At 40.3% G+C, this 25,724-nt stretch overlaps 1 long non-coding RNA gene across 1 annotated transcript; it reads left to right on the top strand.

Moving 5' to 3' along the window:
• The first annotated feature begins 1,450 nt into the window (after window positions 1-1,450).
• LOC116781213 lies at window positions 1,451-25,724 on the top strand. The gene is made up of 4 exons (XR_004354813.1): window positions 1,451-1,542; window positions 1,656-2,293; window positions 21,632-21,834; window positions 25,066-25,724. It is a non-coding gene; the product is annotated as an uncharacterized LOC116781213 (long non-coding RNA).

Here is a 25,724-nt window from a genome sequence, read left to right as displayed (position 1 = left end):
GGAACATATTTAAAGCAGAAGCCTGCAGTTGTGTTCAGGAATGCAAACAAGGAAAAATAAAAGAGAGATATGGCAAGCCTGAATAGTGCCCTGTTGTCTCCTGTGAAAGGGAAGAGGTATAAGACAGAAAGATTGATTCAATCAATCTACTGGCTGCTGGGATCGTAAATAGTTGCTTCTATAGATGTAGAAAAGACGTTTATTAATGACAATCTCTACTTAGAATGTACTTGTTATTTTGAGGAATACCAAGTTATGAAGCACTGCTCCTCCCGTTTTTACTGCATAGAAGATGAATCTACACCACAGTGATGCCCAAAACTTTCTTTAAAATGCCAGTAAGAAGTCTCTCTGTGTATTCTGACTCTTTGAGCATTCAAAATCCCTGCTCCTTTGGCTGAGGAGCTTGCTCTTTGAAACTTGAGCCATCAGACTGTTGACTCATACAACAGTTGGCTTAAAAGAAATGGCGGTTCTGCAAAGTCGTGTTTTCTAGTTAAAAAATATCACCTCCCCCTCTGCAGGGATCAGGAAAAGATTTTCTCTCTTCCCTTATCCACCAATATTCATGTTCACCAGAATATTCCCTGTATAATTCAGTTCATACCTGCTGCTTTTGCACAGTCTTGATGCTGTTAATATTTCTTCCAACCTTTCTAAGTGGTAGAAAGCGTTGGTTTTATTTAGGGAGTGAGATGTGAATCAAGGTCAAAAACATATTTAGAAAATAGAATTTGTAAATGTTGTATCTTGTGGGTGGAGTTACAACGCCATTATTTTGATTCCAGTCTCTCGGTATTAAAAAAACATTTTGAAAAATCAAGACGTGGGTAAAGGATTTTTTAGAAGCTATGTGCCAGGCCTGTCTTACATTCTTGAGACACACTGTTCTAAAAATATCTCATGGTTTGTTTCTAGATCATTTTACCCTAAATATTGGAGTGAATGGACAGGCATACAAAAAGGCATAATGATGAATCTTATTTCAATTTTCTTTTGAGAATAAACATCAGTTATAAAACAGTAGTTAGTAATCAGCAATTAATTAAAATTTAATCTCCTTGAGTGGGTGGTAAGATATAAGGTTTGAGCCATAATAATCATGTCTAGACTAAAATAAAAAAGGACAAGTTTCTTTACTCTTTCCCTGTCAGGTGTATTTGACAGCCCATATCATATTTTATAGCATCGTTTTTGTTGGTTTTGAGTTTCTCCTCTGATTCCAAGTTGAAACTGGCAAATACTGGATGCGAACAAATATTCTAGCAGAGCTATGAATTGTAGTGCCAATACTGGACTATAGAGTTCCCTGCTGAAGAGCCAACACAATTTTTGTTGTTTCTCAAGCACTGTTTTACTTGACTTGTGTTTTGGGAGTGGTCCTTGCAGTCAGCCATCTCCCTGCTCATGTCCAAGTCCTGTTTGGAGGGAGCTGGCTGGAGGAGCCACTGTGAAAAGCCACTGTGTGAGCCAGGAGTTAATCAGCACAATCACGCAGCCAGTACTCAGACTGACGCCTGGCCTCTTGCACTTGGCAGATAGGTGCAGCCTTTGACTCATCTTCTGGCAATGCCCAAGGGCTTATGTGGTTTGTTTCTGCAGCTCTGATATTTACAATCAGTTTAATAACATAAAATCTGTATCCTTCCATTCAGACTGACTTCTTCATGAGAACTGGAACTGTATTTGTCGCATCTGGAGCACTGTGTCCACCCTAGGGCTCCTGAGTACCAGAAATGCATACAGCTACCTACAGGAGAGAGTCCAGCAAAGGGCCATGAAGGTGATTAGAGGCTTAGGATATCTGATGTACAAGGCCTGGCTGACAGACCTGGCGCTGTTCAGTCCAGAGAAGAGAAGGTTCAAGAGGGATTTTATGAATATGTATAAAAATCTGATTGGAGAAACAAGAAGAGGGAGCCAGGCTGTTCTCAGCGGTGCCCTGTGAAAGACAAGAGACATCAGGCAGGAACTGAAACACATGAAATTCCGTTTGAACACATGTAACAGTTTTGGGTCTAGGCCTTCCTTCCTGGTAACTAGGAAGTAAGTAAGTAAGTATTCCATCCTATTCCTTTACGTAACCAAACACATAAATAGATGGAGAGAGAAGCCTCTCCCTCTCTTCCCTTCTGGCAAGGTTTGGAGACAGCAGACTTCCGCAGGTCGGTCTCGTTCCTGTGGGGGAGCTGAGGCCTGTCTGGGCCTACAGGGCCTGTTGTTTCTGCCGATCCAGGGTCCAGTAGTGTGGCGGTGGTTGTTCAGTGTGATTTCTGCTGTCCCAAGGAAAGTAGTAAGATATTCTTTTGCTAATTCTTTAGTTTGCTAGATCCTGAGTTTTCGATTGTGCATATCTCTTTTGGTTTTGTCCTTTTTTTGTCCCTTTTTTCCCCCCTTCTCCTTCCCTTTCCCTTTTGGGATTGTATATAGTATTTCAACTGTATATAACTGTACTATATGTAAATACATATATATATTTTAATATAGTTGGGCTAGTCTGAATTTTTTCATAGTTTTTTTTCTCTTTTGCTCTTTGCGGGAGGTTTTGTGCTGGGTCTTGGGGACTTGGCAGGGAGCCAAATCAAAACTTAGACAACACAGAAACTGGTTATGAACTGAATAGTTCTGAAGGTGGTCAAACACTATAATGAGTTGCTCAGAAAGATTGTGGAGTCTCCATATTTGGAGATACCCAAAGCCTGACTGGACAAGGCCCTGGGCGACCTGCTCTCTATGACCCTGCTTAGAGCAAGGGTTTGGGCAGGACAGTTGCCAGAGATGCCTTCCTACAGAAAACATTCTCAAAAAAGTAAGCCTACAATACTTTCAACGTGTTTGACACATATGGAGGTACTGCTGCCTTATGCACAAGCCTGTTAGATGCCTAGGTGGATAACCACACAATTTAGTTGTGTTTATGAAAATTGCATACATTCAAATTACAAATACTGTACGTATTTTACTTTTTAAAAGCAGTGTTAGCTACAGATTCTGAAGGGTTTTTCCTCCCTTTTTCTCCTTTTGACAGAATGGCTCACTGCAACCACCATTTTCAAGTGTAGAGGAAGTCATTGTCATAAATGTAAGGTCCTTTAAGGGGAAATGAAGAGAAGCCACATCTCCCCTGATATGCTAGGCACTGCAAATATCCCTGCAGGGACTCTGGTTCTGTGGCCAACAGCAAAAAGCCACACTCACAAGTGAAATAGGTACCTTTTGCAAGGGGCAGCCCTTTTACCTAGAAGCAGCAGCTAAGCTGTACTGCTACTACTCTTTACTGAATATCCACAAGGTTTTGAAGGTGTTAATGTGTGAGCACCTATTTGAATAAATTCATAGCTGGAGGAATGAAACTGACTGGAGTCTGCCCCTCAGGTCATAACTGAAGGTCATAAACTGAAGATTGGCTGTGGATACAATGTACAAAAAAGAACAGGAGCTGCCAGCTCCAGAGAGATGGTAACAAGGAAAATAATGAACTATATTCAGGAAAAAATACAAGGTATAAGAATTAGGAAGACTAGTCCAGACATTAAAAACAATGTAGTCTTGTGTAGGAAAAGGGCAGGGATAGAAAATCTTATAAATAACAATCATGTGCTTTTTCTGTGTTTTCTCTAAGGGTGGTGGAATATTTTCATAAATCTATGACTAATTTTTTAGTTCTGGATCTCAAGCCAACTTTGCAATTAGTTAAACCTTTTAGTATTTTTAGTAAGATTACTATATGGATGCTTTCAGCCAAGTTAGTCACACACACGCAAACGCTTTTTTTTTACTGAACATTTATTATTCATGACCATGACCTCCACAGCTGAGGAGGCAAAAAAGCAGTTATTAGGTTTTTCAATAACAAAAATGATCATGTGTTTGATGTGATAGGTCAAATCTTACCCAGAATTAGGACAGAAAATAAAAATTTCTTTTAGGAAAAAATCACCTACCTTTAGATATCTAAAGGTAGCCAAGTCTATCTTTGGAGCTAGTTTCTTCTGCAAAACCATTATGGAAGATGGGAGAGGTTTTTTTGGTGTAATTAACCGGTGTAGAGAGTAACGAGGCTGTTACTAAAGGGAAGTGACACAGTATGCTGGTATTGCCTGGTTGAATGTGAATCTACTGAGTATGGCAGTCCTTTTCATAATAATGAACTTGTAATATGACTTTGATATTAGTTTTATTAGATTTTAGATCAATCTTTTAATATTTTTGTAAAGTTATTTTGATAAGTGATAGAATTCTTATAGTTAATTATATATGCTACCTCTGACCTTTTTTCTCTTCTTTATGGTAACTTCTTCATCTCCAAGTATTCTTCTGAACTCTTTTAAATCTCTGAAGCTCTATAAATAACTTTTTCTCATATTTATATTGAAGTAACTGAGTAACATTGTATCTTGAAAAGTTTTATCAAGTATTGCAATAAATGAAAGCCTTGTCAGGTGTACACAAATATTTTCAACAACACTAAGAATTATTATGGTGTGTAATAAGTAACTGAGAGCAAATAGCATGATTCTCAGTCTTAAGGATGAAAAACATATCACTGGACAAAGCAGTAAAATCTTACAGTAGACTGTGTCTTGGCAAAAGTACCTTGTGGATTTAGTTGCTCTTTAGCAGAAATTTATTCATTTTAGTCTTCTTAGATCCCTGTTCATCATTCTTTTTGGCATTTTATACCACTTCTAGCAAACCTATATCCAATTAAAAGGAACAGCTAGTTACAAGGAAAGTTTCTAGATGAGAGTCTTTATGGGTACCTATTTCTGTGCTTCTAGTATAAAAACCCAAGTTTGAGGGCTGTAAAATTTGAACTTAAGACCTGTTTTATCTGTATTTTAGTAAAAATATGATCCTTGGTTTGCATTCACATCTTACATGTTTATTTTCTGTCCTTAGTACATCCTATATCCCCTTGCTAAAATTCTTAATGTGGAACTCATGGTACAACATGGGAATTCAAAAAACAGAAAAAAATGTGGTGATGTGTATACTGTCATGGTACATATGCTGGCTGTGCTGTTACAGTCTTTCTTACCTGGGCTCTGTAGACTAGTAGGTCTGGAAACAATGCTCTGAGTTGTATTTTGATCTCCATCCATCTCTCCTTAAAACACAAACCATAAAGGAGAGTGATTGGACCACTGAAGACCTCTATCAACCTCACTCCCATATGATTAAATTGAAAGCATAGCCTTGTCAGCTTGGCTGTCAAGGGGAAGCATCATTTATAACAAGCTCAAGACCCTGATCTTTTGGAAAAGTGAATAAAATGCATTAGATGCCTCACAGCAGGAAAAGGTTTTGCTTGGTTGTTTGGGTTTTGTTTATTGACAATGTTTCCAAAACCACACTGTTGTTTTGTTCATGACCATGTTCTGAGCCTATTAATTAGTCTCTCTTTGCTCATCCTGCAGCAGTGACTAGATGCTCCAGCCTTGTGTACATGGCTCCATATAAACCCATAATAAAGAGCTGAAGATCTTTTTTCCTCCTCTCAAATTACACAAAGTGAATAGTACAAACAGTTGGGAGGGGTTCAAGGCATAGCAGGCAATAGATGTGACTATGACCTGTTCAAGTTTGAGCCCATTCTTGTGGGTAACCAAGGCAGTGAAGATATGGTGACACATTTTGTTGTACGTCTAAAGGAAGAACACCCCTTTAGCCCCAGGTGCACATGCCATCAGAAGCTAAAGAACATGTCACTGTGACTTTGCTGTGACTAGGTGAAGACAGTAGAGTTTTAGCATATACAATGGTTGTATCTTCATTTTTGTCCTGTAGACTTATAAAATTAGATGGGTTATGCATACCAGCTGTCTAATATCTGCCAATATTTTGTCATCTTTGGTGAACAGACAATTCAAGGAGGAAGTGAGGCAGGATGAGGAGAGTGATGACTTGATTTTAGTCACAGCTGTTTTCCCTCCACTGTCAGGTGTGTTTGGCAGACTGAAGTTAGTGTCTTGAGCTGGGAGTGCTGGTGCAGCTGTATAGTTTTCTCTGCACAGAGCAGTAGGACTGTGCCAGGAGCTGTGTTGCGGGAAAGGTGGGTTCAGATTTGAGCCAGACCAGCAAAAACGGGGACAGGTAGTCTAACCAGTAGGATGCAGTAATCTCAGTCCTCAGTGAATCTAGGCTCCAGAAAGCAGCTGATCTTAATTTACAAGGGCAAAGTAAGTTATTCAAGGGTATGGGAGGTATTAATTGGATCAGACCTTGTGTTGCTGCACCCTGGGAACAAGACCTTGCTTTGCCAGCTAGGGATGAGTACCAGAAATCCCATAGGGATCTTTCCTTTCTTCTTGCAATTATTTGATTTAGAGTTATTTATTGCTTTGGTGTTAAAAGGTACTTTCTACCATTTAAAGCACACAGAAAATTTCTTATGAAATACTTTTTGCACAGATTAATAGGAAGGAAATGGTTAGCAATTATTCCTTAGCTAAAATGACCAGACTACAGAAGTCTTCTTTTTTTTTTCTAACATGTTCTTCTGTGGTAAACCTCATGTTTTCTTGAATATATTTTTGAATAATTACCTTTGTAAATCTGAGAAGATTGGGGATTGGTTGGATTGGAAAAGATGCTTTACAAGGCATAACTTGGGCCCAGCTCCACTCATTTCAGGTCAAACATTACTCTGAAATAGAATAAGGTTTTGTTTGTGTATTTTTGTGGAAAGGACAACAAAAGTGGAGTCCAGAAGAGAGAAATCATGTGGCAAATGCTTTCTTAGCATTATTAGCACTTATTACCCTGAAAGCATATCAGCATATATCAGATTCATGCTAATCAAATCGTGTTAACGCCTCATCATGTAGCTCTGCTGCATCATTCTGTGCTTTGTGACCTAACTGGTGTAATGAAGATGGAAATTTTTATAGCACACCCCTCAAAAACCAATTACTAGCAGACTATACCCTTTCTCACTTACACATTGATCAGATATTACAACTTCTACTTGATGATAAAGTTCATTTTTCCTGTGGATCACATAAGCGGTGTGTAAGGACATGCCAGTTACAGGTGGCCATCTCTCTCTGCTTCTGGCCAGCCAGATTCAGCCAGGTCTCCTGATGAAGGGTCTGTGAACTGCCAGCTGGTCCAGCTGGATACCTGCATAACAGAATCAAGAACCCAGCTCACGTCCTTATACTTCACCTCTGACCACAGTGCTTGCAATATCAGGAGGGGAGCAACTATAGGAACTTCCCTTTTCGGAAGTCAGTAGGAAAACTGACTGAATAAGGACTGTGGCAACTTGGTTGTAGACAAGCATCAGTTCTCAACTAAATGTAACGGCTGATGGTGCTATCCTTATCTCTTGTGCAGTAAAATGTCATAGAATCACAGAATTACAGAATATGCTGAGTTGGAAGGGACTCATCAGGATCACTGAGTCCAATTCCCTGCCCTGCACAGGACACCCCAAGAATCCCACCATGTGCCTGAGAGCATTGTCCGAACAGTTCTTGAGCTCTTAGGTCAGGCTTGGTGCTGTGAATACTTCCCTGGTGAGCCTATTCCAGCACCCAGCCACTCAAAACCTTTTCCCAATATCCAATCTAAGCCTCCTCTGACTCAGCTTCATGCAGTTTCCTTGAGTCCTGTCACTGGTCATGAGAGTGAAGAGATCAGTACCTGCCCCTCTGCTTCCTCCAGTGAGAGCGTTGAAGACCACAATGAGGTCTCCCCTCAGTCTCATCCTCTCCAGGCTGAACAGACAAAGTGACCTCAGCCGCTCCTCGTACGGCTTCCCCTCAAGGCCCTTCACCACCCTCGTGGTCCTCCTTTGGATGCTTTCTAAAAGCTTAATGTCTTTTTTATATTGTGGTGCCCAAAACTGCATGCAGTACTTAAGGTGAGGCCCCCCTAGTGCAGAGCAGAGTGGGACAATCCCCTCCCTTGACTGGCTGGTGATGCTTTGCCTGATGCCCTCCCCCCCGACACGGTTGGCCCTCCTGGCTGCCAGGGCACTGCTGACTCATATCCAACTTGCCATCGACCCGGATCCCCAGGTCCCTTTCCACGGCACTGCTCTCCAGCATCTCATTCCCCAGTTTATACAGACAACCAGGGTTATACTTCCCGAGAGCAGAATCCAGCACTTGCCTTTGTTAACTTCATACAGTTGCTGATTGCTCATCTCTCTAATTTGTCAAGGTCTCTCTGCAGGGTCTCCCTGCCCTCAAGAGAGTAAACAGCTCCTCCTAATTTAGTGTTGTTGGTAAACTTATTTAGAATTCCTTCGAGTCCTGCATCCAATGTATAAGATATTGGTATACATTCAATCTGATTTTTGTAAATTGCTTCTTTTCAAAGGCAAAAGATTTAATAACCCCAAGAACAGGAATCCCCAAACAGTTTTTCTTATCTCCTACTGTATTTTTTGTTGGAAGGGCAAACTTTTCTAGGCAAGGTCTGGTTGTCAGTCTGTATGCTGTTTATGAGTAGATCTCCCGACATAAAAAACTAGTTCTGTGTTAAATGTTTTACCTCAGAAGAGGTCTTGGTTCTTTAGCAATAGTGGCATTACAAATGAATCCTGGAGCAAACACCTAAGCCCCGGAGGGGTGCTGGAAGTTCAGGTACCTACATACTCAGTGCAGTAATTTCAGGCAGCTGCCAGCTCAGCATGCCATATTGTGGAATCGTTTGTCTGAGGCAGTGAACCTAAGTATGAAAAGGGGTGGGCTTCCAAACCAAAGCTCGAGACATTATAATTTTGAAAGTTTGTTTCTTCCAAACACAACTCTTTCTTCAGGGCAAAAGTAAAGTGAAATGATTCTTACTTTTTGTGGGAAATAGCAAATCATTCAGGGTCAGACAGCAGCACGATCATAGAATCATAGAATCAACGGGGTTGAAAAAGACCTCTGAGATCATCAAGTCCAACCCTTGATCCAACACCATCGTAGTTACTAGACCGTGGCACTAAGTATCACAAATGATGTTATGGGTCACAGTGTAACACTCCTATGCAACCTGCCAGGAGTTGCTTCCTCACAGTACTCCATCTCACCTTACTCATTTTACATATTAACTGAATTAACTAGTGATGCAGAGTTTTGAGCCAGCTGGATTTTACTCAAACTGGATTACCTCACAGGAATGTGCAAACCATCTGATGGGCTAAAGTAAACACTTTGCTGGGTTGTAGTCTTCCCACAGCCCAGCCCATTTAAAATCCTGTATGAGGTCACTGAAATCTCTAAGTAGATTACATGCTTACCCTTGTAATGTGGCGAAATGTTCTGGTAACAAAAGGTTTGCATCCAGCAATCAGCTGCTCTTGCCTCAGCCAGCCATGCTGCTGGGAACAGGAAGTGGTACTGGACCTGCCTTCCTTAGTAATTTAGAGCATTCCTTATATAAAGACAAGGAAAATTTTAATTAGAAATGGGATACACCTATTTTAGTTTTATGGGCAGCTGTTTTATTATCTTGAAATACTTTCAAGGATTAATCTATTTTCTATTCTTCCATCAACATAAGCCAAATCTCAAAGGTGTGAACAATGAAATGTCCACAAATCCACTCACTTGGCAAGTAGAAAGTGTCAGCCCTGTATTAGCAACAGATACTGCCATCATGGGTGCCAGTCCTGTCAAACTAGGCTGTTCAGGTACCTCTGTTTGCCCCGTGAGCCCTCTGAGGTCAATGGAATGCCTCACAAGGCACCATCCTACTTTAGCTGGCTGCTGGCCTGGGCTCCCCACTCCACTGGGGAAAGCCCTGTTATGGCCCTCCAGGTGTACCAACTGTGTTGAGTGAATTCATGTGAATTATTTAGCCTAATTTGATAAATTGTCCTTAAATAATTCCTACCAGCTGCACACTGCTCATCATCACACCTCACTGTCTATGGAATTGCTGTCTGCTGTGGCATGGAGAGGGTCTGAAAGCCTCTGCACCACATGGAGCTCTTGTGGTGGGGATTTGCTTCTTTATTTCTGGTTGGGAACTGAGTGTTCAGTGGCAACTCTCATTTTTCTGCCTCTGAGGCTGTCAAGGCAGCAGCTTCTATGTCTAGCAGAAATAGAAATTATGTGTTTCCGTTTCAGCCATCCAGAATATTCAAATACACCATAGTGAGACTTATTAAGAGAAGGAACTACTAAAGTTTTAAAATAATTGTAAGAATTAATAAGTTTTTTGTCCTCTGTCTGCATGCAGAGGGCTACAGTTTGGGGTAATCTGAAGCAATGAGAACAGAGGTAGAAGATCTACTTAGAGCTTACTGGAGCAACTTCATGGAATAACATCATTCTGAAATGTGCAATTGCAACAAAATCATTTATAAAGAGAACAGAGTACAAAGGAACTGTTTAAAAATGGAAAAAATGTAACTTTTTCACTGCGTTTTGAAACAGCTTTCAAAAAAGTATATTATATTGAAACCAAACAGCCTGGAAAATGCTTTGGAATTTTACTTGGAAGAAATCTGAATTTTTGGGCTTTTATCCAGCTTAAAATAAAGTCAAACTACAAAATGTGAAACAATTTTCTGAACCAGAATTTCCATACTTTGTATGGCCGTTATTGTGTTGTTCGTGCTCTCCTTAAGTTGTGAGAACAGCATGTGACAGCTGTTGCCAGCTCAGTTTTTGTTAACAGGTAGATTCAAGGAGAGTTTATTATTCCACAAATTCAAATCTTCTAGTCCCCTTCTGTTATTATTTTTTTCAGCTGCTGACAGATTTTCTACTGATTTTCTATTGGGACAGAAATTCCACTTAAATGTGTGGAGGAGGAAAGTCACAATGGGAAGCTAAAGCCAGATTAAATAAAATATGTCTTGTCAGCATTACACATGTGGCAGGGAAGGAGTATAGTTCTTCATAACCAGCAGCTCTAGTGGAGACACTGTGTCCAGCTCTATTCTTCCAAAATAATGAGAGTTTCCGTACAGGGCTGTAACGCAGTTTGACTTATCTTCCTTCTGCACAAAATCCTTTGGATTCATCCACCATACAGTCTCAGCCTTGTGATACAATCTCATTTACATTTTGATAGGCAAAGAAATGTCATAAAACCTCACCCTACTTTTCTTCCTTCTGAAACAGTCCTTGTGAAGGATGTCATGGTTTAATTCCAGTTGGTAACTCAGTTCTGTGCAGCCACTCACTCACTCACTCACTTGCCACACAGTGGGATGGATAGGAGAACAGGAAAAGTAAAAGTGAGTGAACTTATGGGTTGAGATACAGACAATTTAATATGGAAAGGAAAAGCTGCACACTCAAGCAAAGTGAAACAATTAATTAATCCACTGCTTCCCATGGGCAGGCAAGTGTTCAGTAACTACCAGAAAAGCAGGACTCCATCACACTTAACAGTTACTTGGGAAAACAAACACCTGAACTTCCCCCACTTCCTCTTTCTTCCCCCAGATTTATATGCTGAGCATGATGCCACATGGCATGGAATCTCCCTGTGGTCAGCTGGGGTCAGCTGCCCTGACTGTGTCCCCTCACAACTTCTTGTACATCCCCAGCCTCCTCACTGGTGGGGTGGGATGAGGAGCAAAAAATGTCTTGACACTGTAAGCACTGCTCAGTAGTAACTAAAACATCTCTGCATTATCATCACTCTTTTCAGCACAAATCCAAAATACAGCCCCATACAAGCTACTGTAAAGAGAATTAACTCTATCTGAGCTCAGATTCTTTGCAATCAAATTAGAACCCAAGTTTTCTCTCTTATCAGATTGTACTGCATGATAAGATATGATTCAAAGCACACTTATTTTTGCATCTGTGTTACTGACCTCATCTATCAGCCTGTTGCTGTGGACATTGGTCATAGCAGTCAACACTGAATTCGAAGTGAAGATATGTAATGACCTAATTTCTTACATTATCAAGACAAACTCCTTGGAGATGCCCCAACTCCTTCTGTCTTCCTTTAGTGCTCAAACGCTTTCTCCCCTTTTTCTGCCTAGGTTTCCAACTTTGCTTTGAGGCATCTGTGCACCACCCCTCTGCTGTTAAATATCTTTTAAAATCTCTCTCTATGGACTCTCATTTGATAGAGCCGAAGCACTTTTAGTCTTTGCACTTCTGCTCTGAAATGCAAAGCCCACATTCCGCATAAGGTTGTTTTCTTGTTTGTCCTCTTTTTGCTGGTCTTGCTTCTCCTGAGTATTTTCTTTAGTGTTAGTTCAATATATATTCTAAATTACTTGGAAATTCTCCCCTCCCCAGACACCTCAAACATTCAACAAATAGTGCACATAACCAACAACATATTATCCAATTGCCAAAAGCTGACTATTCTTCTGCATGATCAAATCACAAAATCCCCTGTGTCTCTTTCCTATCTGGGGCATGGATTTAAAAGGCAGCTGTATTCTGACTTCTATTCATTTGTTTGGAGCATTGCACAAGCCATGCTAACAATTACGTAAATCAGCCTTTGTTTAATGCTAACTGATAGTATTTATTGATCACTAGCCAAACTTGTTTCTGAATAATCTGGATTTAATTCTGTATTTAATATCTCTTCTGGGTGCTATTATAAAACCCTGACCAATAAAGTCCTTTAAAAGAGTTGTTTTATAGTGTCCTTCCTCAAAAATCAGCTCATTGCATTAATTGCCAAAACCACACTGAAACACTCTTTAAATGAGTATGAATTAGATGGAACATCAGGGTGTTGTTTGATCTTTGACTAACTTTGTATGCTCTGGGAGCAGCGTTTTACCCACTGACCCTTCCCATCACTGGGACAGCCTCAGAGCATACTGGTGAGTTTGTTTGCTTTCTGTGCCATCACCAAGCCAGTTTCATGCCTATGATCACGGTCTCCCACATGTCTTTTCTCCTGCCCCACCTTGTGAGACAGGACACAAAACAGGATGGATTAATGGTTCATCAGTTTTACTATGGTTATTTATTGCCGCCTTGCTGTGTGGGCAAAACAGATGTAGAGAGATTTATATTACAAACCTCAGCTAAGCCATCCAGAGCTGCTTGTGGATCCCTTAGTCAGCAGCATCATGCTCCGCGCCTGGATGCAGGGGGAGAGAGCAGGCTTGCAGCCTACTGATGTGTTGCTCCACAGCTCTGCAAGTTGGACCCATGGGCTCTGCATGTGCCCTCCCTCCTTAGAGTGGTCCTGCTGCATCTTCACCGGCTGAGCTGGCAGGAGGGGTGGTGTGGTAAACTGCTGTTAGGTCACCGATTATCTTGTCTGATGCACTGTCAGTTAAGTGATCTCATGTCTATCAAATATTGTTGAAAAAGGGTTTTCACAGTCTGCGGGACAATGGATCCCATCTGTCTCTGAGCAGGGACACACCACATCTGTGCTCATGTGATGGATTCTTTCTCATACCGTATGTTATGTTAGCTAGGCTTGCTGGCTGGAAAACTTTTAGTGGTTTCAGAGGGACTGTAATAGCTCTTTGGTCAGCTGAGTCTGTCTACCACAGGCAGAATTCAATCAATGCTGAAGATACGAAAGAAGAGCCAAGGAAATACTACCTACATTCTTGCTCTATAGATGCAATCTGATATACATTGTGTCTGCTGAGCTGTTTTAATGAGATCACACTTGTGAGATTTGATCCTAGGGCACTCGATATATCAGCTTCAGACTGGTTACCAGCAGCTAACAACTCACGAAGATGAAAAGCTCCAATTTATTCCAAGCCTGGAAATAAATGAACTCCCTCCGATACACTGATTGGGCTTCCTCGTTTCTTCCATCACTCCTCTTTGGCAGAAATGTTAGTGTCAAGACTCATCTGACATTTTCCATGTCTCTGGCCACAGATGCTCTCGGCACATTAAGGCTGTTTTGAGACAGTTGTGGTGAATATAATAAGAATAGAATTAGAATAGAATAGAATCACTTAGTTCGGAAAGGACCTCTAAGTTCATTGGGTACTACCACTGACATAGTGCTGAGAAGTCCATCAGTAAAACAGGTTCCTAAACTTATAGTTCTGTCCTTCCCATATACATTTGTGAGAGCATAAATTTCCAGGTATTCTTTGTTCTACATTGATGTTTTAAAGGAATCAAGTGTTTCTGAATGACCAGTATCTTCTTTCTTTTAAAGAAGTTCTGCATATGCCCCTTTTAGTTAAGGGTATATTCCTCTTGGTATTCAGATAGGATAGACTTGGTTAAGTCCTGATCTATATTAATGTCGCTTGAAGTAAACATATTGATTGGCCAAGTTTAGTACTTATCATGCCATAGTTTTCTACAGCTATTGTGCAAGGCTCTGGGGATAACATACAGACATAGAAACCATTATTTGGGAAATAATGGCAATCTTGAAGGGAACTGGTTATGGTAGAAATTTTGAGTTCCTTGCAGAGTGCTGCACGCAGCAGTGAGCCAGCGATTGAAGAAGTAATTCAGACAGCAAGAACAAAAACTATATATCTGCTTGAGGCTGTGAAGGAGCTGTAGTTCGCTGAGCTGAGGTGTCTCTAGCAGGCATTTCCACCTGTGTACTAGACTCCTCAGACCAGAAGTGGGTTCCTCTGACTGGCTGGAGAGCTGACTCAGCTCAGTAGCGCAGCTGCAACTATTTCCTCTGCTTCTGCCAAATGAGGTGTTCTGGATGGAGGACAGCAAATTGCATTCTTAAAGTTTGAGGTTACTTGACTTGGTCATGGGGACATAGCAAGGAAGGGACAGAAGCTAAATTCTGTTGTTTGCTTCATTCTCCTTCTATAGTGTTGGGGAGTGCTACTCTGAAGCCAGGGAGCCTTTTCACTCTGCATACTGCAGGAGGTGTGCAGCCAAAAGGAAACCAGAAAAGGTCATGAAGAGATTAAGGCCCAAAGCACACATGCTTATTTTGCAGCATTTTACTGTATAAATCTGAATTCTCTATAGACATTAAACAGGCAGAGTCCAAGCTGTGAGGCATTTGTTAATTGAGATAAAAGAAGTCCTTATATGTTAGGGGTAACATGATTGCCTCTGTAGTATAAGGTCAACTAGGATTGCTCTGGCTCCTAAGTCAGCTGAATTGTCTTGCAGATATTAAAGCCTGTTTCTACTCATTTCCCTGTCCAGGTCCACGTTAGAGGTGACCCCCTACTTGTGTGCTGCCATAAAAGGCCAGATTTGAATGTGCAGTTGATTGGTTTGGTATTTTGCTTTTTCTGTTAATTTATTCAACCTTATGCTTGAAATTGCTCTCATCAACACTTGGAAATCTAACTGTACCTATCTCTCAAGTTATATGCAACATAATTTTCCAGATAATCAGTTTCAATTTTCACATTCCAAAATGTAAATAAGATGTAGGAAAATATTTTCAAATTCATTTGCAGTTATGACTAAATTATAACTAAACCAAAAGAGTATAGATATTAAGTCTTTCCTATGGTGTTATCTTCCTGATGGGTCCAAATCAAAGGGCCTGCATAATAATTTATTTTACTTCAGTTGCACTTAGAGGTAATAAAAGCATATTTTATCTTTGATGGTAAATTCAAAAACCCTGTTTAGCTTTTATTTCTCTGTGATGTAACCTGGGATCCAAATCTATCCTGTGTATCAAGCTTTTGTGGCTTGCTGGAGTGCAAGTGTTTTGGAGATAGAAAACTGAGGCTTGTCTTATACTGCAGGTCCATTTCCCTTATGGATTGCTAAAATTAAGAGACTTCATAAGAAATTATTTATTTTTTGTATTTAAAACATTTATGCTAAAGAGACTATTATGCTAACACTTGTTTGTACAGGTGGTGCAGCCTCATCCTGCTTCTCTTTCAGCAGCTTGGACCAACTCTGTGAACAATTCAGAAACACCCTGGCACCTGGCAGCCAGGTTGTGTGAGTGTATGTGCCAAAGGCACCCATCAGCGATCTCTGCAGGACTGTGCTGCCCTCAAAACTGGCTGTCCAGTCCTGCATCCCATTTCCAGCTGCCTTTCCCCATGGGGAGAAGAAGGCTGGCATCAGCAGGGGAAAATTGCCTGTCTGGCACCATTTTGACCAGTGGTTCCCATAAAATGGGCAGACTCCATCCTGACCTGCAAATCTGCTTGGCTCCAGCTTGCCTGATTTGAAACCAGACTGTCACTGACCTACTTCTTTTCTGTCCATGGCCCAACTTGGCTGCTTTCCTTCACTGCTGCATGTCCTGGCACCTCACAGCTGCTCCTGGTGCCTTTTCACCTGCATGGTAATGCACCTTACCCTGTGGCACAACAGTTTATCATAGTTATCAGCTTATTCTCTTTGTGGAAAGGTCATTCTCACCCAGTGGGGCAGCATCTTGTGCTGCCTCTGATGTCTTGCTCCTTTACATGGGGAAAGGAGCAGGGCAAGAAGAGTTAAGAGACCATCTCTGACTGCAAAGGCAGAGGTTTTTGCCTTTAGCATACAGTTTTCATTTCCTCCAGCTAACACTGGAACCAGCCAAAAGAATTTCTTCTTATGCCAACTTGAGCACATCAAGAAGACATTTAATGCAGAATTCAAGTTTGGCCAGAACTGTTTTGATTTAGTAATGTCTCTTACAAATACATGCCAGAGTACCTAGTTTTGTAGTAATGACTTCAGCACTGGCACTATGACTTCTAAAACAAATATTGGGTTTTAATACCTATCACAAATGTGTTTGCAATTAGCTGTAAATATTAGGTCACTTTTGTAATTTTTATATTTCAAATTTAAGAGCAGGATTTATCTAAAATGACACTGTGTTGGACAGGTATTAATTTGCTCTATAGAGCACATTGGGCTTTAATAATGAGGGAGAAAACAAGAAATTGCCTAATGTAGACATAGGGAATTATTAAAAATTATAGATGCCTTTATAGAAAATTATTCTCTCCATTACTTTGTGTAATGCACAACACAGCTGAGCATTATGATATTTCTGCACATCTAATTTGAAGTGATTCTCAAACTTATTACTAAAGATTCAAAGTGTGAAAAGTTGAAAAAGTATTCTGCATTAGGCTTTGGTTAGAGAACTTCCACCTGAAGAATTCAAGTTCAGATTCTCAGTTCCTGACCATTTAACTTTTTTGGTTTTGGAAATATTGCCAGACACCTCAACAAGGGAAAGTTCTTACTTGTTTATTTTCATTTCTTCTTATTTCAGGGATTATAAAGTGAGGAAAAACTTTCAGGAAAACATTTTTTTGTGTGAAGTAAGTAACTTCTGCCAAGAATAAAATATTGTTTCTTAACAGGCACTATGGAGCAATGAAGTTATTCATCAGCCTATTAATATATAACCTTCTACTATCGCTGTGTCCTTGAATGTGGTTTTGAATAATATCTGCCTCAGAATCTTTTTTGCCGTTTTTCTTTCCTTGCTTTCCTCCTCCACCTCTGCAATCTTTTTCCAATCATGCATAGATTCTCAGTTTAGGATATGAAGTCAAATCCATGTTCCATAATCAACTAACAAAAAAAGATTTTCTTTTTTTGACTAAAAGTTAAAGCTATCCTAGTATCCAACACACAAAATATAAAGTCCCCTGAAATAACTGCATAGTTTTTCAGGAGCCCAGTTTAGTTATTGCTGGTGTCTGTGAATATAATTTTTCATCATATATTTTTGTCTGCTATTGTAACATGACCACTGAAAAGATTTGGGAAGGTGTTTTTTGATGTACTGTTTATTTCATTGTTAAAAATGAAGAATTTGCTGAGTTACCTCTTTAGAAATGTGTCTATTTTCATAGAGAAGGCTCAGTTTGGACAGCAGATGGTCTGTTCATGCAGCAAACTGATCAGTCTGTACAGAATATTTGCTAGTCCCTGCAAGTTCCACAACAGTGATTCCATTACATTGATTGCAATACTAGGGAAGACCTCACATTTTTCTTTCCTATTTAGTCATGAAAAAGAATCCATTTTAGTTGTCAGCAAAGTTGTGACACAGTAAAAGTGTCACATACCTTAGGCTTTGCCTTAGTCTGCTATATCTGTTGTGGTGCATTTGTTCTACCTATAGTAATATGGATATTTTTAAGAAAGAGTTATTTTGAGAGGTACAAATATTGGAAGTCTACATTCTTGATGGAACTATCAAAAATAATGCATTTCACTTAGTAAATCAGCAATTAAATATATCTGGCAGTTTTCTTACGCTGTATTTGGTGAGAAAGTGGAGAGCACAGGATTGCAGCACAGTCAGTTTAGCCTCCAATGGGACCTCCATCTCTTCCTCCAAATGCCAACCTCCACTTTGTCTATTAAGGTGCCTACTAACAATTTTAACAATGATGTGAGGAATGGGATCTGTGCAATGCGAAGCAGGTGGGATCATTCAATACAATTACAAATTGTCGTTCAGTTATAGCCCTCATTCACAGATACTCTCCTGGAACTGGAGTCAGTTCTTATAACCCAATCACCTCACCAGGAGCAGATTTGCTCCCTTCTTACAGCAACTCATAACAGAGCAAAATCAGGTTTATTGAGTGGAGCCTGAGATTTCTGCATTGTCGAAGAAGTATCTGAATTTTTTTTGGACTGCCTTCAATCCAAGAAAACATACTTCAGATGTGCATTTGGCCCTGGAAAGCTGTTGCTTCTAAAGAAATTTTGTTTGTTCATATGTGCAACAGGCCACTATTGAATCCTCATTTCCTTGATATCCACTCAATTAGTACAAACCTTTATGAATTCAAAGTCAGGGTAACTCACCAGTGCAATGAAGTGAAATGATAAGGCATAGTCTGTTTTCACCACAACATCTTTCATACCATTATACATCTCAGTTGTATCTTTCTGGAATGGCATATCAACTTCTCAATCCAGCATACTATCCCACATAAGACTTGGACAACTCTCAGGCTCATGATATGATTCTTGGGGTTGTCCTATGCAGGACCAAGAGTTGGACTTCAATGATCATCTGCCTTGTCCCCCTTAGGGACACCGATTGGATAAGAATCATACTCTGTGTGCTGAATGATTATCTTGAGCTAGCTGTTTTTTGGGATCAGAGCTTGTCTGTATATCGCTTTAAGTATATTTTTGCAGTCAGATACCGTTACTGGCAATCTTTGAGCCTTAACCTGCCATGATTTTCCATTTATTAATAAAAAGTATTATTCCATAAACTGTTAGTGTCAGTCTTTTAAGGACCCTGGCCATCGCTGGCCGGCTATGGAGACCCAGAAGGAGGTCTCTCATGCTGTTGGTGCATGTCCCTGAACAACTCAATCAAACTGCCCTCCAATCCAGACAGGGTCACCATCTCTGAAAGTATTCAAAAGGTGCCTGAATGTGGTACTTGAAATTCAGAGACTAAATCTTTCTAAAGTCAAGACAGATGCAAATTATGACACGTTTCAGGCTAGATGGCATGTATTGTAGTCCTTTGCATTAAATCCTAATGCAAGTGGATTTTTTTGAGAAAGGCATCAAAATCCACGACACTCAATTCAAACTCTCAAGGTACTGCTGTTAATACTGGTACTTTCTCAAAGTACTGTGTACAGAACATATGGCAGATGTACACGTTGGTGTAATTAACTTCTGAATCTACGAAACTGCAAATTAGTACAAGATTTAAACTATGTGTGTATTTGGAAGAGAATAAATAGAAAACTTGATTTTTGCAGTGGATATGCTGTAGGATATTTCACTGGGAGCAGTCAGTAGTCTGAATGTTGCACATCTGCTGGTGATGATTATTATGCATGAGGGTTTATTTTGCACAAGCAGCTATTGTCAAAGTGCGGAGAATGGATGTGAATGTAAGGCTGTGTATGTAGCTACACAGGCATTCGTAACTTGAAATCATGGCCCTGATATTTCAGACAACAGAAAAGGTAATACAATATAAAGGTTAATTTCATTGCAACCTTTTTTTGCTGCTACTACACATGCGCATGCTCATATCCATGTACCTACAGCAATCCGACCTGATGCATTTGAGTAAAGCCCTCGCTTCACGTGGTAGCACAGTTCTTCCTTATGGCAAGTTGCTCATCATGTGGCACTCCCACAAGCACAGCAATTCTCAATAGACAGCAGTAGTAGTTTTATTAGGCTGGAAACCTGCCTTTAAAAATATAGATATACAGTTATTTCCTGGTAAAACTACCATCAGATGGTATCTGAAATGAAAACCTCTCTTCCCACATCCATCTCCTTCTGCCAAAGCTGTAAGGATTTTTCCACTGTTCCCTGACATTTCAAGCAGAGCTCTGGTCCTCTGATGCTTGTGGCTGCCCAGTAGTATTTTTCACAGTTGAATATATAATATGTGTTTAATATATTATCACATCATTTCCCAAATGGAGGTGCAAGTCTTTCAGACACACCTTCCTTCTGGTGACCCAAAGACGAGTTCAGCATGGTGCCTTTATTGGTAAGAAAGTCATATTTTTATCTTGAGGTAATGTTGAGGATAACAGCTCCCGAGGCAGAACCAGGTAACAGACAAAACACATCTGAGATCAAGGCCAGGTGTCTTCCACAGCTGAAAAATCTTTGTCCTCCCATTCCTGCAGACAGGGACTGACATGGTTATTATTATGTCTGCTTACCTCCCAACATTATTGAAGTTAAATGTGTTCTTTTCTCCTGTGACTTTTACTCTGTTATGGGTCCAGGTCAATGGCCAGAGGTAGGTATAACCCAGATAGATCAAACACATTGACCTCGGCCAGGAGTGGGACAGGCAGGACTCAATGAGAGGGAGGGGTTCACCCCACAGCCCCCAAACTGAGCAACAGTCACGATGGCTCATGACTGAAAACATCTTGTTTCTTCAGGAAATAGTGTCTGCAAAAGAATTTACAAATTAAAAATATGACTTGGCAAATAACTTTTGATGGGTGTTAGCTCCAGTAATTGGTCAATGAGCTCAGAGTGCTGGTCTGCCTTGGCTTAGGCACCACTGAGATGCCACTAAACATTTCTTTTCCTTGTGTGTGGGAGATAACATACCATTCTGCTCAAAATCTTCTTTGTGGACTAAGAGAAAGCATGACATATGCATAAAAATAAATCCAAGATTTTTTGTCACTGTAACAAAAAATCTTAACAGTCTGATTCAAGAATAATTAGTTAATCTACAATTCGAGAATGCAGATGTTATTATTGCAGGAAAATGGAGACTAGTAATGCAGTTAGAGCACTTCTGTAGAGAAAAAGTCTTATTAATAGCAATAATAAAATTGTCAGGCATATATTTATTAGCTTCTATCCCTTTCCTTGGATGTATGCTCACCCTTTCACTCTTCTCTGGACCTTCAGGAACTTCAGACAGCTGGAGAGGACAACCGTGTCAATCATAAGCCCCTGGAGTCCCTCACTGGGAGGAATGTGATGGTTGGGGTGTTTGATTTTTCTTCCTTCACCAATATGCACTTGGGATAACTTTTTTCCCTATGTTTTCCAACACAGTTTGGTACCTTTCTTTTTCTTTGATGGTCTACAGCTTCATGTTACAAATGTACTTAATATATGTATGGTACCGTTTATGTATGTTTGATTTTTTTTTTTGTTCCCTTTGTTATCTCTAAAATTAGTTTTGTCCAGATTTGAATTCATATTGCTAAAATGGACAGCTGATGAGTCTCCAGTGCCAAGGCTGTGACTCATCTCTCTGTCCCAGTAAGCTTTTGTCACACACCCTGTATCTCCGCTTCTCAAATCCTCTGCTGTTTTACCAGGCCTGTATTTCTCTGCCCCACATCACACGTCAGTCTTAAACATCTCATTCAACATAGCAGCACTGCTTGCTACTGCCAGCTATATAAAATGATGATTGTACCATGCAAGGATATACAAAAGAAGAATGAATTAGTCACAGACGCCTGGCTAATTGGAGGAACCACTGTCACGGCTAAACAAAGTAAAACAGAGCTGTAGGCAAGTTAGGAGGCCTTCAGACAAATCAAGCTTGATGAGTCCCAGTCCTGAGGCCTTGGAAGCTCACTGCAGAGCTCACAGCTCCTTGCTGGAAGGCAATGCTGCATTGCGGGGTTTTGGAAGATGACTGGGGTTAAAAAATTAGAAGAGACGAAGAATTACAGGGTAAAATGCAGCTGCTACTCCCTGGATGGAATGTGGTTGACATGCTCCACATACAGGAATAAGCATGTGCTATAGGGGATAGAATGAAGGGTGGGGTGTAGTGGAGTGGTGACACAGACTCCTTCCATAGACATACCTGCAGGGAGGGGAATGTAGTGGTACTTTGTAGTCCATAAGACCACATAGCACCTCTCAACCAAGGGAGACAGACGAAGAGCAGCAGCTGAGCAACATTTCTTTCAGCTGAGCTGAAATCCCTCTCCTCAGATGCCAAGATACAACCACCACCATTAGGCATGAGAAGCAAAGAGAGAGAATTCTATATCAATCAGAGATAAAAGTACTTAAGACTGAAGTCACTCAAGCTCCACCTAAACCTAAAGGGATAGTATAAAAATAAGTTAAAAGTAGAGGGAAAATTGAGGAAGACTCTACTGAAACTGCTGGGATCAGTCAAGGGGCTGAACCTGTCTCCCCCCACCATAGGGACGCCTACTGGGTAAGAACCATACTTTATGTATGCTAAATATCGCTATAGGATTAGAGCTGGTGTTGCTTTATAGTAGAGCAGATTACTTTAAACATGTTTTTGCAGTCAGATACTGTCACTGACAACCCTTGCACCTTATTAACCTGTCACAATTTATGTTAATAAAGACTGTAAATTGCTAGAATGAGTCCTTTATAGGTGCTAGCAGTTGCTGGTGTATAACATGATGGGAAGGCCCACCGAGGGGTTTCTCTTATGCTGTTGGCTCAGCCCCCTTGAAAAGGGCAATCAAATCACCCTCCTATCCAGTGAATCTCTTCAGTGAAGGATCCCCTTATGGGACGCTGACAGACTGGTTGGACGTAAGGGTTTCAGCTTTCCTGAGGCACTGACAGACAAATAAATTACTAAGGGTTGAGAAAACCTCCCCACACTAAAGGTTGGATAAACCTCTCCCCCTTCTCTGGTGACACAAGGCTACAGGGTTACACAGCAAAGTGGTGTTGTCTCTGGAAATACTTATGTTTCCATAGTCACTCTCTAATAGCCATACATTCACACAGCACTCAAACATTTCAGAGTCACCTTCCAGTCATGATGTTTGTGTAGAGACTGGGAAAGCTCAGGTTTTCTTTTAAAGCTGCTGGGCTGTACAAAAACTCTTATGGTGAATGTCAGTATTCTCTAAAAGAGGTTAAGCATAGCTTCTATGGCTAAGATGATCCAAGCAGTACTCTCATGGTCTGGGATGTTTGTGAGGCTGCAATACACCCTGCAGAACCTAGTGTCCTCAGTTTACCTCTTTAGATGTTTTTGAGTTTCTTAGTCACATCTCCTGCATGTATTTTTGGCCATTGTTTTTGGATGAGTGTTCTTTTGTGGTTAAATATAAATATTTTAAGGTTCTTTCATGTTGTTTCGTCCTTAGCAAGGACAAATTCAAAAGTTTCTGTTATCAATGGTTTAGCATATGAAAGAAAATTCTGTGACTTATTCAAAAATTATTAAGATTTTGGTTTTTACCAGATTGTCTGATTAGTTTGACTGATCCAGCACGTTTTGGACACTTCATGGGAACAGGGTGTAAAAAACTAGAGTGGTGTTTGCTGGCCTTCCCGCAAGACGGAACCCTGTACCTAATGTCGGCCCAGCATCCAGTGATTCACCAGCTCTGGGCCTGGACAACACTCTGGTTCGTTTTCAGACCCCTGCAGGGGTCTCTCCATCATGGACTCTGCCTCCCAGTACAGCCTGTGGCACTCCCTGGCACTGGGAGCTGCTGAGCCCAGCGGTCAGGCAAGGGCAGAGCAATGTCCGTGCCCTGGAATGCCCATCACCGACTGCAAAAGGGGACTACCAAAATACCCACTCTGTGTGTCTGGCTGATTCTCTTCACCTCTTCTCTTCCTGTTTTAGTTTGAGGTGATAGGATAGTGTATGGAAAAGCACTTTGGAAGGGCATTGCCTGCCCTGACACTAAAGAAAGCGGAATTACAGTGCTTTCCAAAATTATTCTCATCTCTACTGCTCAGTTCAACTCCTCTATGCATCTTTGTCAAATGCAGGACCCAAGTTTTCAGCCAGTTGTTTCCATGTCTTAATCATCCTTCAAAAATGTTTAAACAATTCAAACTCCAGCTGTACTTACAATTGGCTTAAATTGTTCTTTCATACCAAACATACTTAACAGAGGCTGCATTATTTTACACCACACTGGAATTTCAAATTAACTTGGTTTGTTCTCATTCCATTGCTTTTGATATATTTTATACAGAAGTAATTCAGACATGCTGAACATTGCTCACTGTTCTTAAAAAGACCCTTGTAATTAGTAACTTAAGAAAGGGAAAAAACCCTCTATAAAATATTTAAAAGCTGCAGTTTTTTAATTACAACACCATGTGTGAAAAGACCTCTAAAAACGTCACACGATAATGGATTTGTGTGTATTTAAACATCAGTCTGTTAAAAAATAATAAATCTGATACTGCCTCTTTATTCCACCTCAAAAGACTTTGAAAGGTTTCTCCCATGCTATAGTTGCCATATAATCATACGCTTCCAAAAAATGAATTCAAGACCAAAAATACAATTTATTACTCTAGAGTAATACATAATGTGGTGACCCATCTCATCCAAAAGCAGCTGCTTCCTTTGTCATCTTTTTAAGTAGCATTCGCTTTCCTGGCATGGGCACAATTTACAAATTCATCCTGGTCCTCTCAAGGCTCAGATAGCATCATTAGCATGTATTTAGCAGTAGCAGATAGTGAGCAGCAGGTACAAATGGCTGGCTGATGAGCTAATATGCTTTGGGCACTTTTCCAGCTTGTATGATAAGAGAAAAAATATGCTACTTCCAAGACTACTAATTGCAAAACAATTAGCTGGAAAGACATAAATATTCAGCACTGGACCAGGAGTATAGGTATATTGTCATGATGTTTAGAATCCTAGTTAACACAAGACATTACAGCCTAAGTGAAGAGATGCTTCAGCATATTATGGTCTCATTTAAACCTTTTTTGTGTGTGTTTGTTTGTTTTTTCTTTTATTTTCTCTTTTTTTCTTTTCGGGAAGCTGTCAGTAATGGAAATGTATACATCTGCTGCCTACCAGTAGTGTGGGAAATAAATATCCAACAAATCACATTTGGGAGATCCTGCTGTCAACAGGAATTGAATATTTTCATTTTAGTGAAGGATACCACCTTCCTAACATATGTTTATAAACAAATGTGCTCAAGAGCTGAGCAACTGTGCTTATTGTTTGTTGTCTTCAAACCTGAAAGCAGATACCTGCTGCTCAGTGACACCCAAACCAGCAAGCATGGACACAGGCATAGAGGCCAACACAAAATGTGCCAATAATTAACGCTGTATTATCTTAAAAAAATGCATATCTTGAAGAAGGTGAGAAATAAGACTGTGTTGCAATATGTGTTTTACCCTAGTTCAGTCTGGTTTCCTAATAATTGTGATACTCAAAATTTTGGTCACTGGTTTCAGAAGTACTTATTGCCTGGGCTAGCACAATGCAGGATCACCATATTTCATACATGCAATATTGGCTGTTTTCTTGCTATCATACTGTACTTGGCAATTCTAATATTTACCTGCTAACAACTTTGACACTAATGACTTCATTTATGGGTCTTTCCTCTGAAGCCTAAGAGATAATTTTAAAAAGTCTTGACTCAGGACTTATCATGAAAAATGCGAACTGGGAAATGATTAAAA

Source organism: Chiroxiphia lanceolata, chromosome Z (assembly GCF_009829145.1).
Source record: "Chiroxiphia lanceolata isolate bChiLan1 chromosome Z, bChiLan1.pri, whole genome shotgun sequence".
In the NCBI taxonomy this organism is placed as follows: domain Eukaryota; kingdom Metazoa; phylum Chordata; class Aves; order Passeriformes; family Pipridae; genus Chiroxiphia; species Chiroxiphia lanceolata.
Note: the sequence above shows the minus strand (reverse complement) of the source record. Positions and strands in the feature narration are given on the sequence as shown.